Below are 15,406 nucleotides of genomic sequence, written 5' to 3'. Positions count from 1 at the left end.
TCCACCTCATGCCTCTTTCTTCCACATCTTTCACTCCCCATCTTTTTCTCACTCTTGCAGGATCTTTTTCTTCCCTGTTTTTTCTCTTCATCACTGTTTTCTGTATTTCTCTTCCCTCTTTTATCCTTTTCTGCCTTTCTGTCTCTTGCTCTGGGTCAAAGTCCCAGTCCCCGAACAATAAGTTTTAGTCATGAAAAATGAGAAGGGAAATAGATCTGTGGTTGCCAACAGGACGAGAGAGCGGTCTCACTGAGAGGAGTAGATTATTAGATTATTGAGGTGTTTCCATTAGTGAAATGGTGATTACTGGCCTATTGCCTCTGCTAAATCCAGTGCTTAATTTGAGCCAGTGGTTTACGGTGCTGGGCACCTGCACTTAATTGTCAACACTTGCACTTATGATAGCTGCCACATCGTGGTGCTGTTTGTGTTATTTAGAGATGAGCAGAACAAGAGTTGTTTATTAATTCAATATACATTAAAAATTAGCTAATACCGCTCGTCCAAGTCATTCTTTTAGCGTTGGGGCCTACAACAGTCTGAATTGTCACACCTGCAGCAGTGTGATGGTTAGTAGTTGTGTGGGTACTGTCATTGGCAGCGCTGACAGTGGCAATGAGTGGCGCAAGCGGTAGTGGCCTAATGAAGAGGGCACTGGCACTTATGTTAATTAGGCACTCCTTCTAAGATCAGTATAATGGGCATCTTTTAGTTAGGTAGGAGTAACAAGTTAATTACACCACCAGGCATTTTAGTTTGTTGTGTGTGCTATACAACCAGTCTTTTCCCTTAGTGAACAAATAACTAGGAAAGGTTTCTTCACAGGAACAGCCTAGTAGTTGATATGGTGGAAGGAGAATTTTTTAGTAGATTTAATACGCATGGAAACATTTTGAGCAGAAATAGTTAGAAAAAACAACAGTACCGGTATGTATAACTTGCACACTGGCTGCTTTTCTAGGGGCTGTGGGGACCACAGACGTCCTGATGAGATTTATCTGTCGATCTTTTATTACATATATGCCTCGACCCTTACTCGAAATAGACTGCCCTCTGCTTAAAAGGAAACTACTTTTGAAAAAAGCCACCCCCTGGTGCGCAGGAGTGAAGGCAACGTGATTCCATCACTATGTAATCAGCACCGGAAGTTCTCCGTAAGCACATTTCCTGTCGGAAGGGGAGTGATTTCCCAGCACTTTCTTGTGAGATATGAACTGCATTGTCAAACCAAGGTTGCTGCTAATTAAAGATACACAGAATGGAGCTGAGGCCAGCAAATGCCCCAATGTTAGAGATTAAAAGATTAGTATTGCAGTGCGATTAGTCAATTTTTTTACCATAAAAATTCCTTCTTTTCAGTTATGAATAATTTTCACTTATTTCTATTTACGACTCAGTGTGTTACCTCCATACACATAAACAGTTTTGCGACGGAATGTGCTAGGCCTAGAATAAACCAATATAATAAGACACTTCCTCTTTTCTTTCTGAGCTATAAATTAATAATTTCATGGCAAAATCAAGATGTTGATGGAGTAATACATATATGCCTCATCTACAGGAACTATCAGTACATAATTTTCACAGTTTTTTAGGGCACAACCACGGCGATGACCTTTCATAGAGAGGAAAGCCAACCTCCCGCCACCCCACCCCCCCAGTTCTGTCTGCGGCTCACGTCACCACGTCAGGCCATGATGGCGAAGGGTCCACTAAGTGGAGACCAATAGCCTTCAAGTTTGCTGACAACATTATCGGGGATGACCTTCTTGGGTCACCTGGAAACGATCTCTCCAAGCCTGTATTGTTTCCCTTGTTGAAGCTCTACAATTATATGGATTGTTCTGCTAACTTTTGGTCTAGTATTTTCTGTTATGTTGAGTTGTCTTTTACTATGTTTTTTAATATTTTGTTGTGTCATTTTTGCAATTAGTTTCATGTGTTTGGATGTTTGCTCACCATATGCATTTTTTAGGATTTGTTGTGTTTATGATTTGTGTCCTGGGCTGTGCAGTTGTGATTTGTGTTTTGTGGTGATCTGCTTTGGTAATTATATTGCACTGCATTACTTAGAGCTGCTCAATCAATCAATCAGTGGTTTGGAAACCACAACTTCACACCCGTAAGAGTCTCACAGCTGTGGTGGAGGGTGGGGTGGAGCTGCAGGTGCGTTGAGGCACTGTGGTTCAGCCGAAGAGCCAGGTCTTGAGGTCCTTCCTGAAATGAGGCAGTGAGGGTGATTGCCTGAGGTGTAGAAGCAGGGTGTTACAGGTCTTTGCTGCAAGATATAAGAAGGATCTTCCTCTGGCTGTGGTCTTGCAGATACGTGGGACGGTAGCCAGGGCCAGTTGGGCGGAGCAGAGGTCTCTGGTGGGTGCGTGGAATGCAAAGCGGTGGTTGAGGTACGCAGGTCCCACGTTGTGTACGGCTTTGCAGGCATGTGTGAGGAGCTTGAAGGTGATTCTTTTGTTGACTGGGAGTCAGTGGAGGTCTCTTAGGTGGCTGGTGATGTGGTTGAGACGAGGGATGTTGAGGATGAGCGTGGCGGCGGCGTACTGGATGTTATGCAGTTTCTTGAGGATTTTCTGTGTGATTCTGGCATAGAGTGAGTTGCCATAGTCGATTCTGCTGCTGACGAGTGCGTGGGTGGCTGCTGAGGTATATTAAGTTAAGTATGTAGTTCAGAAAGTTGCTTTAGTCCCCTAAAGTCACTGCAAAGTCCTGGATCTTTAGAGCTCATTCTTAAAAAGAACAGACAAAAGATGCCAGTGTTGAAGGGGGTCTCAATGGAAACAGGAATAGGAGTATCAGTAGTTATCCTGAGATTACAGAGAGGAAATGACAGAAATCAGCCACTAATATGATAAGTGGCCTAAAAATATATTTTCGGTAGCCAACTGGAAAGAATAATACAAGAGGCATAATGGCCAGTAGAAACTCAATGGAAACATACAGTTCAAATGCAGAGTTGCCTGGGAATTAACTAAGTGACAAAGTTAGGAAAAAAGAGTCAATGAGGATCAAGTATATATAGTGGTGCAGGCTAGCCTAGTTGCTCCTGTAGATAACAGATTTAAATAACGACGGGGTCCACAAAGCAGCCCATCTTTCTGTGGCTATTCACAAAAATGCCATAGAGGAGCTTACGATTAACATAAACTGATGCAGTTCTTTGAAACAATTCTTTTTATTAATTAATATTGCCAAATAGTACACACGTAGAGTATACAAGCATAACATTTCCATAAAGTTGGACAGAAAAAAAAATATAAAACCATTACAAGCTAAGTAATATTCATAGCGTGCAAGTTTTAGAGTAAAATATTAGCCCTATCACAATTCAATAGATTTTTTAACTTAACTCACTAAATACTACTAGTTAGGGGTATTCCTGTTATACAATACAACTTGAAACATGCATTGGCAAAGGCAATAGGTCTGGCCTTGGCAAGCCTGTGATTTATTTTTTATATCACTATTTTTTGCAAATCTATGAAATAAACATTAGAAGTGTTTCACCAATAAAAAGTAAAAATACCGCCATCAAAATCGGGTGTGCATATGTTTGCATGATAGAAATAAAACGACCAACCGCAAAAGAAATAATAAACAACTAATGTAAGCAGAGATTGGCCTACCAACCCTGGCCCTGAATAAACCGACTTTTTAGTTGGAGGTGTACATGTGGAAGATCAAAGTGCTGTCATTGTTTCTTGAAGTGCACGTAAGTGAAATGGGAAGGGAGGACACTTAAACAGGCCAGTGAATGAATAGGACCTGACTGAAAGTTACTCTATGTACATATATATGTATGCATTCTTATAATGATTTTTTGGGAAAAGATTAGGCTGGCGAGACATCTAAAGCTGTTGCTAGGCCAGACCCACAAAGAGAGTTAGGTTAAGAAGGGAATTAGCAGTGAGGGGTGTAGTGATAATAAGCTGTTGGGTTGAAATTCCACTATGTGCGATGGCGTTCTCTCACTACAGAGACTGTCTAAACACAGAATAATTCGTGTATGGTCATAGTTCTCTCCTTTGTGAAAACGTTTCTCCATACAATGATCCTACTGAAGAGTTTGCAAACCATGTTGTCTAGGGTGTGTTAATGGCAGTTTGCATTTTTCTTAACCATCTTCTTCTTCAGAGAGGGATGTTAAGGGTGACTTCCTTTAGAAGTTTCACCATTGTCCTCCAGATTCATTGAGGAAGATGAAGCGACACCAAAGAACGGCACCAAGAAAGTTGTAGAAGATGGCATATGCACCGTAGAGGTACAGAAGAGAGAAAAAAGCAAACAAGTTGCAGAAAAATCTTCTAAGAACATGGATAGTAGAAACAAAGGAATGAGGTGCAGAGGGCAAAGAACGTATTGAAGATGAATCCTCATATGCTGAGATCAGACTTTGAACCCTTACATGGGAAACCAGGGCTGACACCTCTTGCTATGGCCCAGGAGACAGAATACCACCATCATGTATTTGCATAGAATAACATTATAATGCGTTTTACTGAGAATAGAGTTTTTTTGTCCCCTGACCATTTAATCTCCCAGACCTTACAAATAAACCTTTGGTAAACCTCTTTCCTCTTTTTCCATTGTTCAAAAAGTTTGGTTGCAAGAAGTACAAGTGTCGCCTTCAGGTAAGTATACCTCTTTCCTTAATGTCTTGTGTACCTCAACAGTGTTTCTACAAGGCATGTGGGATCCTGCTCCTACAACCAACTGAGTGGGGTCTGCTTAGACTCACTGCTTGAGTTGGGCGAGGCATAACCAGGTGATGTCATGCCATCTATGTCAGCTACGTCAGATACGCCATGTAAAATTACAAGTGCATGCATAAGACAAAAAATATGTCCACATCAAATGTGTTTATTATTGTTTATCTAGGACCAGTTTATGGACAGTGTGGAGCATGACCAAATGATGTGTAGTATGTTGCTCTCTGAATAACACATCTACAGATGCAGGTAAATCTCAGCCTGGCTCAATAATGTCATGGTTTGTTAGGACTCTTATCATGAAAGAATAAGATATCAGACTGTCTACCATTAGTACATTGTTCAGAAAGTCTGTTTTGCCAATTTATTCAGAGTACCTTTGCTCTAGGACCAGTAAAGAAGGGTTTAATATTGGTTTCGAATAAAAAAAGAACGACCCCCCCTATATAGTTGACACGTTGACAGATATTTCTGAATTGGAGATGATGGTGGGTCATAGAGTTGGGTACCAGCGCTTCAAGCAGGCAGTGAGGCGGTTGGCAGTATCTCCATGTTTGTGGAGATTGTAACCCATATTCTGTTTTCAAATCCAAAACTGTCATAAGACATTTCTTTATTGTCAGCGCTTCAATATACACCCATCTATTTCTAGGTAAGTACATTCCGTGTGTACTGTTCTGTATGTGCTTATGTCATAGAATAGGACTGCGTTGGGAATCTCTGATGGCTGCCAGGTTATACTACAAATCATATCTATTCTTTCTCCTGGAATGACCATTCGTTCTTCTGTCTTGATCCATCTAGGAATGTAGTCATTTCCCCCAGAAAGGCATGCAAGATGTGCCACCATGTGTCTACTCCCCACAAAAGCTTTTATATTCGAGTCAATTTCTCCTAAACACAACTTCTGTATTGCCTGTACAAGCATGCCAAAGACATAGTTGAATTTGGTGTTATGTTCATTTTGGTGACCTGAACCTTTCACCAGAATGACATATTAAGGGCAGACCAGGATAAAATGTCTGTTAACATTTTAGCATCAGAACCTTAATATCTTGCACTATGTTTTTTAGACCTTGAATATGTTTTGTAGACTTTACCCATGTGCATCAGGTTATTGGAAACCCCACTAGTAAAAAGGATAATGTGCCCAGTGGTTTCTTCGTTGTGTTGGCTGTGAGTGGTGAAACTTCACTATTGTTCCAGTTTATACGTTAGCCTGAGATGGCTGAAAAACAAGATATAATTGACATCAGTGCCAGGACACAATAAAGATGGACAGGACAATGTTAGTCATGTAATCATAATGTCATCGGCATATAGAACTATTGTCTGTTTACCAGATGGGAATGAAGACCTTCTATTTCTAAGTACTGATGTAGTGTTGCTGCTACTTGGTCAAGCACTATCAAGAATGAAAGGGGTGTACATCCTTGTAAAAACCTCTCCTAATAGCTAAAGGTGCTGAGGGAAAACCTCTGCAATTGATCCTAGTCACAGATTTAGTGTACAACCTTTGCACTTTCACCAGAAAGTCAATCCCTAAGCCTTTTCTCTCTAGCGCATGAAATAGTTGTTTATTTCAATACAATTGAATGCTTTCTCAGCATCTAGAGAGGTTGATCTTTTGGTCTACAGCACCTCACACTTGCTCAGAGGGCGCAATTGCATTCTCATATTGCAACCTGAGGAGCAGCCCATAAGAAAACCTACTTGGGTAAGGTGGACGAGTCCGCTAGGATGATGTTCATGCTTGTAGTTAAGATTTTGTTAAGATTTTCACATCGGATTTTAATTAATAGATATGGTGGTAACTTGCACATGCTAGTGGATCTTTCCCAGGGTTCTGTATTAAGGCCTACCATATCAATCTAGCATGGGGTTAACAGTCCACCACAATTTTGATTTCTCAAACTTGGTTATAGTCTTAAGACAATCTAGGAAGGAATTCCGTTTTATTACCATTCAGACCACATATCGAACTTCCCACCATTGTTTTCCCCTGTATCATTATCTCTGCATAGACAAAGCATAACACTGGGTCTGTTGAAGGTTGTATGATATGATTTTGAAGTGTTTTAATCAAAAGGAAAGCCTCCCCTCATTTTTGCATGCTCCAATAGTAGCGGGCCCATCTCTATGTTAACCTGTGTTGTAAGCGCAAACCTCTTTACCCAACCAACTCCTTTTAGGATGGTGGTGGAGGGTGGTAGATGTGCTTCTCGTGCTAGTACTGTGCAGGTTCATATTGAAGCCACATAAGGCAGAGTTGCCTTACGTTTCAGGTAGTATGTTAGGTTATTTACATGACTGGTATATCTTTTAACTTCTGTCTAGTGGGTAAATTTGTCATAAATGAAATGCTCCAATGTGAACTTGAGTGATCCAGATCCGCACAGACGCCGTGCCTATGTCGGGCAAGGCTATGTAGGTCGTCAGGTCAGTGAGAGGTGACATAAATCGGGAGGACTTGTAGAAGGCATAAATCTGAGGGGGAGGGGTGGACAGCTGATAGAGAATACCATGAAAACAAAAACAGCAACAGCTAGAACAGTTATTGAAGGTCAATTTTCCATAAATAATGAGCTGCAATCTACTGGGTTATAGAGACCTAAGTAGCACCAAAATGCCAGTTTTATGTCTGCAGTTTCTTTATATGGGTAAGCTTAACCTTCCGTCATCCCTCGCCCCATGAGGTGCCCAGATATTCATGCACTAAGAGATTGGGCCAACTGCCTTTTATTAATCATACCAATGTCAGTAGATGGAGATAATACATTTAATTTGTTTGATTAATAAAAATCATTTCAAGTACTTTACAAATTCTTGCCAAGCTGCAAGGTTAGAAAAAAAATGAATATTGGTATCCAAAAATGTTTTTAAAATATGTATTATCAAATCTAAATGTATTTGATATCTGTATACACGATATAAATACTATTCATTTTCTCTGTAGCCCAGATCTCAAAAGATGTATTTGTTATCAGACAGGATGCTAATGCAGGTGGAATAGCAGTGCTCTACTGAATTAGACTTGGACATGTCAAGCAGTAAGGAGTAAGCTGTTTCATATTTTTGCATACAGTGGGGTGAATTGAGCTTTCCCTCAGTTTTCTTTAATTCTGTCTCTGCCAGGTACTAATATTTTATCAGTCTACATATCAACTGAGGGCCAGTCGCTTACAGGCAAGCAGTCATCACTTTGTCAATCATGCAGACTCCAATTCTGTTAAAATATACCTGTAAATACTTCCTAGCATAACCAATAAGCATATGCAAGTGCAGATAATATGTTCCAAGCTCTCAAAATGATAACCACAACCTCAATCTTATATACTTTGATCTAATCATTAGTTTCAAATTCATGGTCAGGTAATATTGGGGGAGAGTCAAAGGCTATTTTGCCAATAGAAGATTACCTCTGGATAATTACGTTTCCTCAACATTTAGTACAAATTGGGTTTCATTTGGAGCAGATGTAGCCAGCGATTTAATAAGATGCATTCTTTATTGTTGTCCCATACTTCCTATAGTTTGAGAATTCTGTCTAGTTAGGACCCCCATGATAACTGTGTATGTTTGTGTGTTCCCGTGATTAATTTCAGATCTTGTTTATTAATGTACCTAATGGAGCAGAATTTAATCTTAAACATTATTTTACAAACTGAAGTCGAGTTTTTGTGAGATTAGTTATTAAGCAAAAGTCCAACTTCATAGAAGTGCTATGTGGTAGGCTAAACACAAATCTTACTGCTGCCAAAATAGCTTTGTCTAGATCTCTGTGTAGTTTTGCTCCATACATTGTGGAACCATACGTAATTGACAGAATATATTTGTCCCTTAATGTCTCAAAAATGCAAAAACCCCTAAGCGATATTAAAACTTCTATATCGTTTTCCTATGAGGTAGATAGCTAATGCCGTTCCAAATAGCACAAAGCTGCTTCTAAAAGCTTAATCTCTGATCCTAACAGACTTCCAGGCATAAGTATGCATCTATTGTTAATACCTTTCTCCTCCAATCAACCATGTGTGATTGCATATTTGTATGTATGTATTTAATGCTTACTAAGCGCAGCTGTCACCCAAAGGGTATCCTGGCGCTGAGACCAATCTAATCATCAGGTGGAGTGCATTACATTACTCTTGGAAACAGGTAGGTCTTGAGATCCATTTTAAAAGAGGACAAATCTTGTCTACTCCTCAACATCAAAGGTAAGGTGTTCCATAACGTGGCGGCCGCGAAACTAAACGCGCGGCCGCCCATCCTCACTCTGTTGATCCTGGGAATCCTCACCAGAAACGCCGAGGAGGATCTCAAAGGTCTGGCCGCTTGATACCAGGAGAAAAGATTTTGAAGTGGTATCGGTCCTAGTCCATGCAGAGCCTTGAAGACCAAGCACGAGGCCTTGAAGGCAATCCTCTGCTGGACCGGTAGCCAGTGAAGATCAGCCAATGCTGTGGATGAAGAGGCAGAGCGAGGACGAGATAGAGCCAATTTAGCCGCCATGTTTTGAATCCTCTGCAACTTTAGGATCAAAATCTTAGGGTCTCCCAGCAGCAGTGCGTTACAGTAGTCTATCCTACTGAGAATGGAACTACGCACTACCTCAGCTCTAGCTTCCCGAGGGAGTAATGGCAAGATCGCTGCAGTCCTATTTACAGAGGCATCCAATTGTAGATTGGATTCGAACATAACTCCCAGGTTGCGGCCCGATTTCGCGGCCTCCACCGAACCTGGAATAGAGGTTGGCCAGAAGTCATCCGGTCAAGGGAGCAGTGGAGTACCTCCGTTTTTGACCCGTTAAATTGGAGTGAGTTGGCTCGCAACCACTCTGCTGTAGCCGACATGCAGCGGTGAAAGGTGTCCCTCGAGACTGTCTCAGTGCCCTCAAATGAGAAAATCAATTGAGTATCATCGGCATAATTGATGACTGATATGCCAAATGACTTTATCAGATCTACCAGGGGCCGGAGATATAGGTTGAAAAGGATCTGACTGACCGCCGATCCTTGGGAGACACCTTGATTCTCCTGTCGTGTGGCTGATCGAAAAGGTGGTAACGCCACAGCTTGCTGTCTGTTGCAGAGGTAAGATGTTAGCCAACTTAAAGCCCGACCAGTTATTCCGACGCTCCGAAGACGACCCAGTAGAACCTCATGGTCCACCGTGTCGAACGCGGCCGACATGTCAAGCAGCACTAAAAATGCTGACTTTCCCCTGTCGACACACGTTCGTAGATCGTCCAACACGGTGACCAATGCGGTCTCGGTGCCATGGGCCGGCCTGAAGCCAAATTGAGCTACGTCCAGACAGGAGTTTGTTTCCAGGAAGTTGGACAAGGCTCTCGTGACCCACTTCTCAATAATTTTTATTGCAAATGGTAGAAGCGAAACGGGCCTATAGTTAGCTGGGCATAAAGGGTCCAGCGTAGCCTTTTTTAGCAATGGTGTTACTATTGCCAACTTCCAGCTGTCTGGAACTGAGGCCGTGATCAGCGACTGGCAGCAGATGGAATGGAGTGGAGGAAACAGCTCATCTTGGAAGGCCTTCCAGATCTTATGAGGCATTGGATCAAGCGGTGAACCTGAGGAAACACCATTGGCCAAGACGCTAAATTCCTCTAGCGAGGGAACAGGGAAACTGGAAAGCTGGGAAGGCACTGCCTTATTATCCGCCCATACGGATTCCGAGTGGCATGGGAATTCCGTCGGGTTAGATGGAGGCGGCACGAACTGTCCAGATGTTACGAGTCCGTTCAGGATAATCCTGATTTTCTCCTCAAACGCGAGGGCCAAAGAGTCACAGAGTTCCTGAGAAGCCGGAATAGTTGGTACTGCACAAGACGTATTAGATACATTATTAACCAGCTTGAACAGGGTCTGCGATTTATTAGAAGCCTTCGCCAGTGCATCTTCCAGGAACTTTGCTTTTACGCTCCTTAGCTGATTTTTATATTCCTGCAGGGCCGCTTTATAAGCTGCCCTATCCAGCTCCCTATACCCTCTCCTCCTAGTACGTTCGGCCTGTTTACAGCGGAGCTTGAACTGTCCAAGATCTTCAGTGAACCAGGCATTAACTCCTCTAGGCCTGTCCTTCCCCTTTCGTAAAGGGGCCAACTCATCCAAAGATGTCATAATTTGCTGGCAGAGGACAGCATAGCTCTTATCCACACTATCCTCCACCATGAAGGTCCTGGGCAGTAATGTGGGTCGAGTAGGCTCCCTAAGAAGGCGAGACCATTGTCGATTGAGCTTAGTGCCACCCGGGCTGCTTGGTTTTAACAAAGCAGGCAGAGCAATAGACATGATGATCAGAGAGTGGTCGGTCCAACACTGATCCATGACCTCTTTCACTACAACTAGCTCCTTCTCGGCAAATACCAAGTCTAGAATATGCCCCTTTTCGTGAGTAGGTGACAAAACCAACTGTCCAAGTTGAATGTATTACACGCTTGGCAAAGTTCTCTGTAGGCTAGATCTTGAGGGCCGGAGGGCCAGAGATTGAAATCACCCAGTACCAAAAACTTAGCATGGGAGTTTGAAAGGTCATAGATCAGATCAACCAGTGACTGAAGGGCCATTGTTGTCGAGGAAGGTGGCCTGTAACATAGAAGACCTGCAATCAGAGACCCGCCCTGGGCTGTGATGGAGAAGCCCATAAGCTCAAACCCCGGCACTTCTTTTACCACCAACTGCGAGAGTGAGATTGAGTCTCTGAAGATGCAGCCTACTCCACCCCCCTACCAGAGACTTGGGGAATATGTCTTATGAGATAGCCTGGTGGGCAGGCCCAACCAAGTTCCACCCCACAGTCCGCCTTAACCCACGTCTCAGTTACAAAAAGTATGTCCAGATGTAAAGATTCTATGACAAGGGCAATTTCAGCATAATGCTTTACAAGAGAGCGAACATTTAACAGTCCACAGGAAAGGCTTCCAGGGACAGATGTAGTCATCGGATATTGCTTACCCTCATTGGTATGCCTCGGAGCAGCGGATGAAGCCTCACAAGAGTCTACCGAAGAGGAGGTAGCCGTAGCGAGCACGCCGGGGGCGCCCGGGACGCGAACGGGCGCAAACGGGCTTACCTCTGGCGCACCTCCGGCGCGTCTACGGCGCGCCTCTGCGCGCACACGCGGCGCGCCTGCTCACCCATCCTTATTTATATTATTACGCCGCGCGGGCTTCCGGCTACTAGAGCCTCTAGACCCGACCAATATGGCGCCTGCAAGTGGCCCAAGCGTCACGACCCACCCAAGATGACGGTCGGAGCGCCACAACCGGGGACTCCACTTCCTAGGTCCCGCCAAATGCGGGTGAAACATGATTAATATGCAGGTAAGCCTAACTATGCCCCCGAATTTGCTAAAATAGCAATCGCCTGATGATTAGGCAGAAATGAACAGCAGCGCGATACAAGCGGCGCAATTAAAAGCAATATGCCCAGGAGTATGCAATACGATTTTAAAAGTATACACAGCAATGTTCAGCAATGCGCGCGATAAAAAGTGGTCTTGATTTTCCTATGTGCACAATCTTTTTTGGGACAAATTTAATTTTAGATCATTGTTTTCATTATAGATTGCAAGACTAGTTATTGCCCTTTGTAAACCAATCGAGCTATGGTCTAATTGTATAGTGTTATGTGCAGGTTATAACATGGGTAAATCTAAAGTATTGAATTTAGGAGGAAAGTTTTTTTGTGTCTTAAGTGTTATTGATAAGTCTGCATTATATAATTGAAAAAGAAGAGGAGCAACAAACAACCCTGATTAACCCCTTCCATGCTGGGCCGATTCCGCCGCTGTGCGGTAAACAAACGAACAGGGCGGGGCCGTGACGAACCTCAGCCGTCATCAGCACACGAGCACCGTGGAGCGTGACGGCTGGGGTTCGTCATCAGCATGGAAGGGGTTAAACCCTTGATTATTGGTATTTTCTTGGAGATGAAGGTTCCATTACTAAGCTTAATCCTCACCCAAGTGTTAGTATTCATGTCAAATAGATTTTTACAGTGGTGCTGGTATGTCTCACACATATTTTTTTCCATACATTTTCACTTTTCACTTTATCAAGAGCTACACTGTAGTCCAGGTAGCAAACCATAATGGTGTTCCTTTGGCCAGGACGTTTTACACGAATAAATTGATAATCATTGTGTTATCAAGTGTCTCAGAACCTTTCCTGAAGCCTGCTTGATATAATGGTAATATGTTGAAAATGTTCACCCAGCCTTCAAGTTCGTTCAGTAACATTCGGGTGAAACTTTGGCTTCACTATCTAATAGTGCGGTGGTTCTATAGTTCTGTGGGTTATTGATGGTTTCCTTCTTATGTATTGGGTGCAATAATGACCCTTTCCAGTTGTGAGGAATCATTTCTGTTGTTAACAATGCTTTATACAGCTGCATCAAAGGACCCTTCCAAGTATTAAGATCTGTTTTGAAAACCAAAACGGGTACACCATTGGGCCCTGGTGCACAAATACCTCTGGAACAAGACATGGCTATTATTATGGTTTCTTTTGTTATATCCAAAATTGTTATACTTGTTGTATCAAGAACCTTCTCCAGCGAAGTATGTTACAATGTAAATTGTATAAGCATGGAGTCCAAGTCTCTGCGTCGATATTGTATTTGGAGATACGGCCCTGTTTTTCAGTAGTCAAACAGATAAATGGGAATAACCTAAAAACTAAAAATAAAGCAAGAGCTAGAAGAATTATTGAAGGGTAAATTATACACCTCAAGTCCCTACACCTAAAAAAAAACACCCACACAGCCTTCTTCTAAATAATTCTTCACACAATCAAACACTCCTATTCTTCCCAAAACACCAACAAACATCCGCTCTGCACTTCATGCCCACACACAAAAACACATATTACTACTCATCACATATGTCTATTGACAGTTTCCAAGCAACAAAGGCACCAAATGCCCACTCCACAAATGCACAACAACAGCACTCACTCACTAGTCTATCATTCATTGCAGAATCAATTTGGCGGGCTGTCCCTTTGCATGGGGACATAGTAATTTACTTTGTCCCCCTGGAGGAACGACGAGTAGCCTACCAAATAATAACCCGGGCACATACTCTTCATAACTGAATCATGGTGGTATTAAGACTTGGCATCAGTACTGAATGAAGCTGTTCCACCATGCTATCAAAATGTGATATAAAATCGCATAGGAAAAGAGGAGGTGGTTTAGCCATAATATACATTAAGGAAACCAAATTTCACCACAGCTGAGGATGTTTTCTTACAATATGTGAGACCCTCCTTGTCAGGTGCCACCCTACCCCAAACTTCTCCTGTAAATTCCTCCTTTTGTTCAGACCACTACCTAGCAATGGAACATTGCCAGACACCTTACTAAACGCAGTTCCCAACCTTCTTACCCAATATTCAGAAGTATGCTTCCTTGTTGTCTCAACATATGGTTTGAAAAACCTAATAAGCCCCACCCCAGAATGATCCTGACTGGTCTAGACATGCTCAAACTGCAACAGTTCATCCTAAAACCCATCCACATTGAAGAACACATCTTAGATGTTATTTTCAGAAACCTAAACCTAGTCACGTTCCTAAGGAATAATCCAGTCATGTGGTCAGACCACCACCTGGAGGCCCTCAATCACGAGACACCACAACCCACCCCAGCTAAACTCACCTTCAACTACAAGTTGTCCTTGGTAAAATGTGCATTTGGAGGACCTAGGAATCAACCTTACCTCCATGACAGATCTCCACACAATAAATTCCAATTCAAAACCTCTATGGATGGCTCCATGAAGTGATTGATATTTTAATTCCCCTGAAAACATCCATACACGGCAAAGAAAATAAGCCCCTTGGATGAATGCAGAATTAATAAAGATAAAACAATACACTGCAAAATTTCAACTCATCTGGCTCAAAACAAAAAACACAAATGTAACAGAATGTACAAGTCAACAGTCTCAAAAAGCTAAAAAAAAACTAAAGCTAATAGTCAAATAGAACCCACAATGCAAAATGTGGCAATAAAATTTAAAATAAAATACACAATTTCATAATCCAAAATGCACAGCAGAAACCCATACCATTTCTCTAGATTTCTGTCGCAAACTGAGAAAGCATTACACTGCCAAAGCAGACTTTGGATTTGTATGTAACCCATAATAAAACAAACAGCACTAACCAATTTCTAACAAACTCCTCCAGCGGTAGGTTATAATAGTCTCTGAATTCCTTCAAAGAACTTTCACCAACTGAATTTAAGGATCATGTAAAAGCGTGAAACCAGCTAGTTACTCCATTGACCCTGGTCCACCACAAATTTTCAAAAACATTCATTTAACAACTCCAGCTTCCATCCCAGTCAGAACACTAATCAACAACTTCTTAACAACATGAGTATTTCCAGAAAACAGCATCTACCTGAAATCCTTACTGGAAATGATCAATGTTTTTAAGTTCATGCGCTATAACTATGCAGACGATATGGAAAGCCGCAAGGACATTGGAAACTGCAACTCTTCAGTTGCCTCTGGGCCATTCATTTGTGGATGTCAGTGAGCCACCACAAATCTATTGCTTCAGAAATTGAAATACTCACCTGTGACGACTTGAAAATGTATAAACCTCTCTGTGACTGACCTCAAGATACCAACCACAATACTTAAGGAGGTAAGGAACC

The 15,406-nt window shown here is 42.2% G+C and overlaps 1 pseudogene; it reads right to left on the bottom strand.

The window, feature by feature from the left end:
* LOC144769032 (E3 SUMO-protein ligase KIAA1586-like) overlaps nt 1-11,029 on the bottom strand; it is an 85,173-nt pseudogene extending 74,144 nt beyond the window's left edge.
* Nucleotides 11,030-15,406: the final 4,377 nt, after the last annotated feature.

Source organism: Lissotriton helveticus, chromosome 7 (genome assembly GCF_964261635.1).
Source record: "Lissotriton helveticus chromosome 7, aLisHel1.1, whole genome shotgun sequence".
NCBI lineage: Eukaryota > Metazoa > Chordata > Amphibia > Caudata > Salamandridae > Lissotriton > Lissotriton helveticus.
This window is presented reverse-complemented; position numbering and strand designations above follow the sequence as displayed.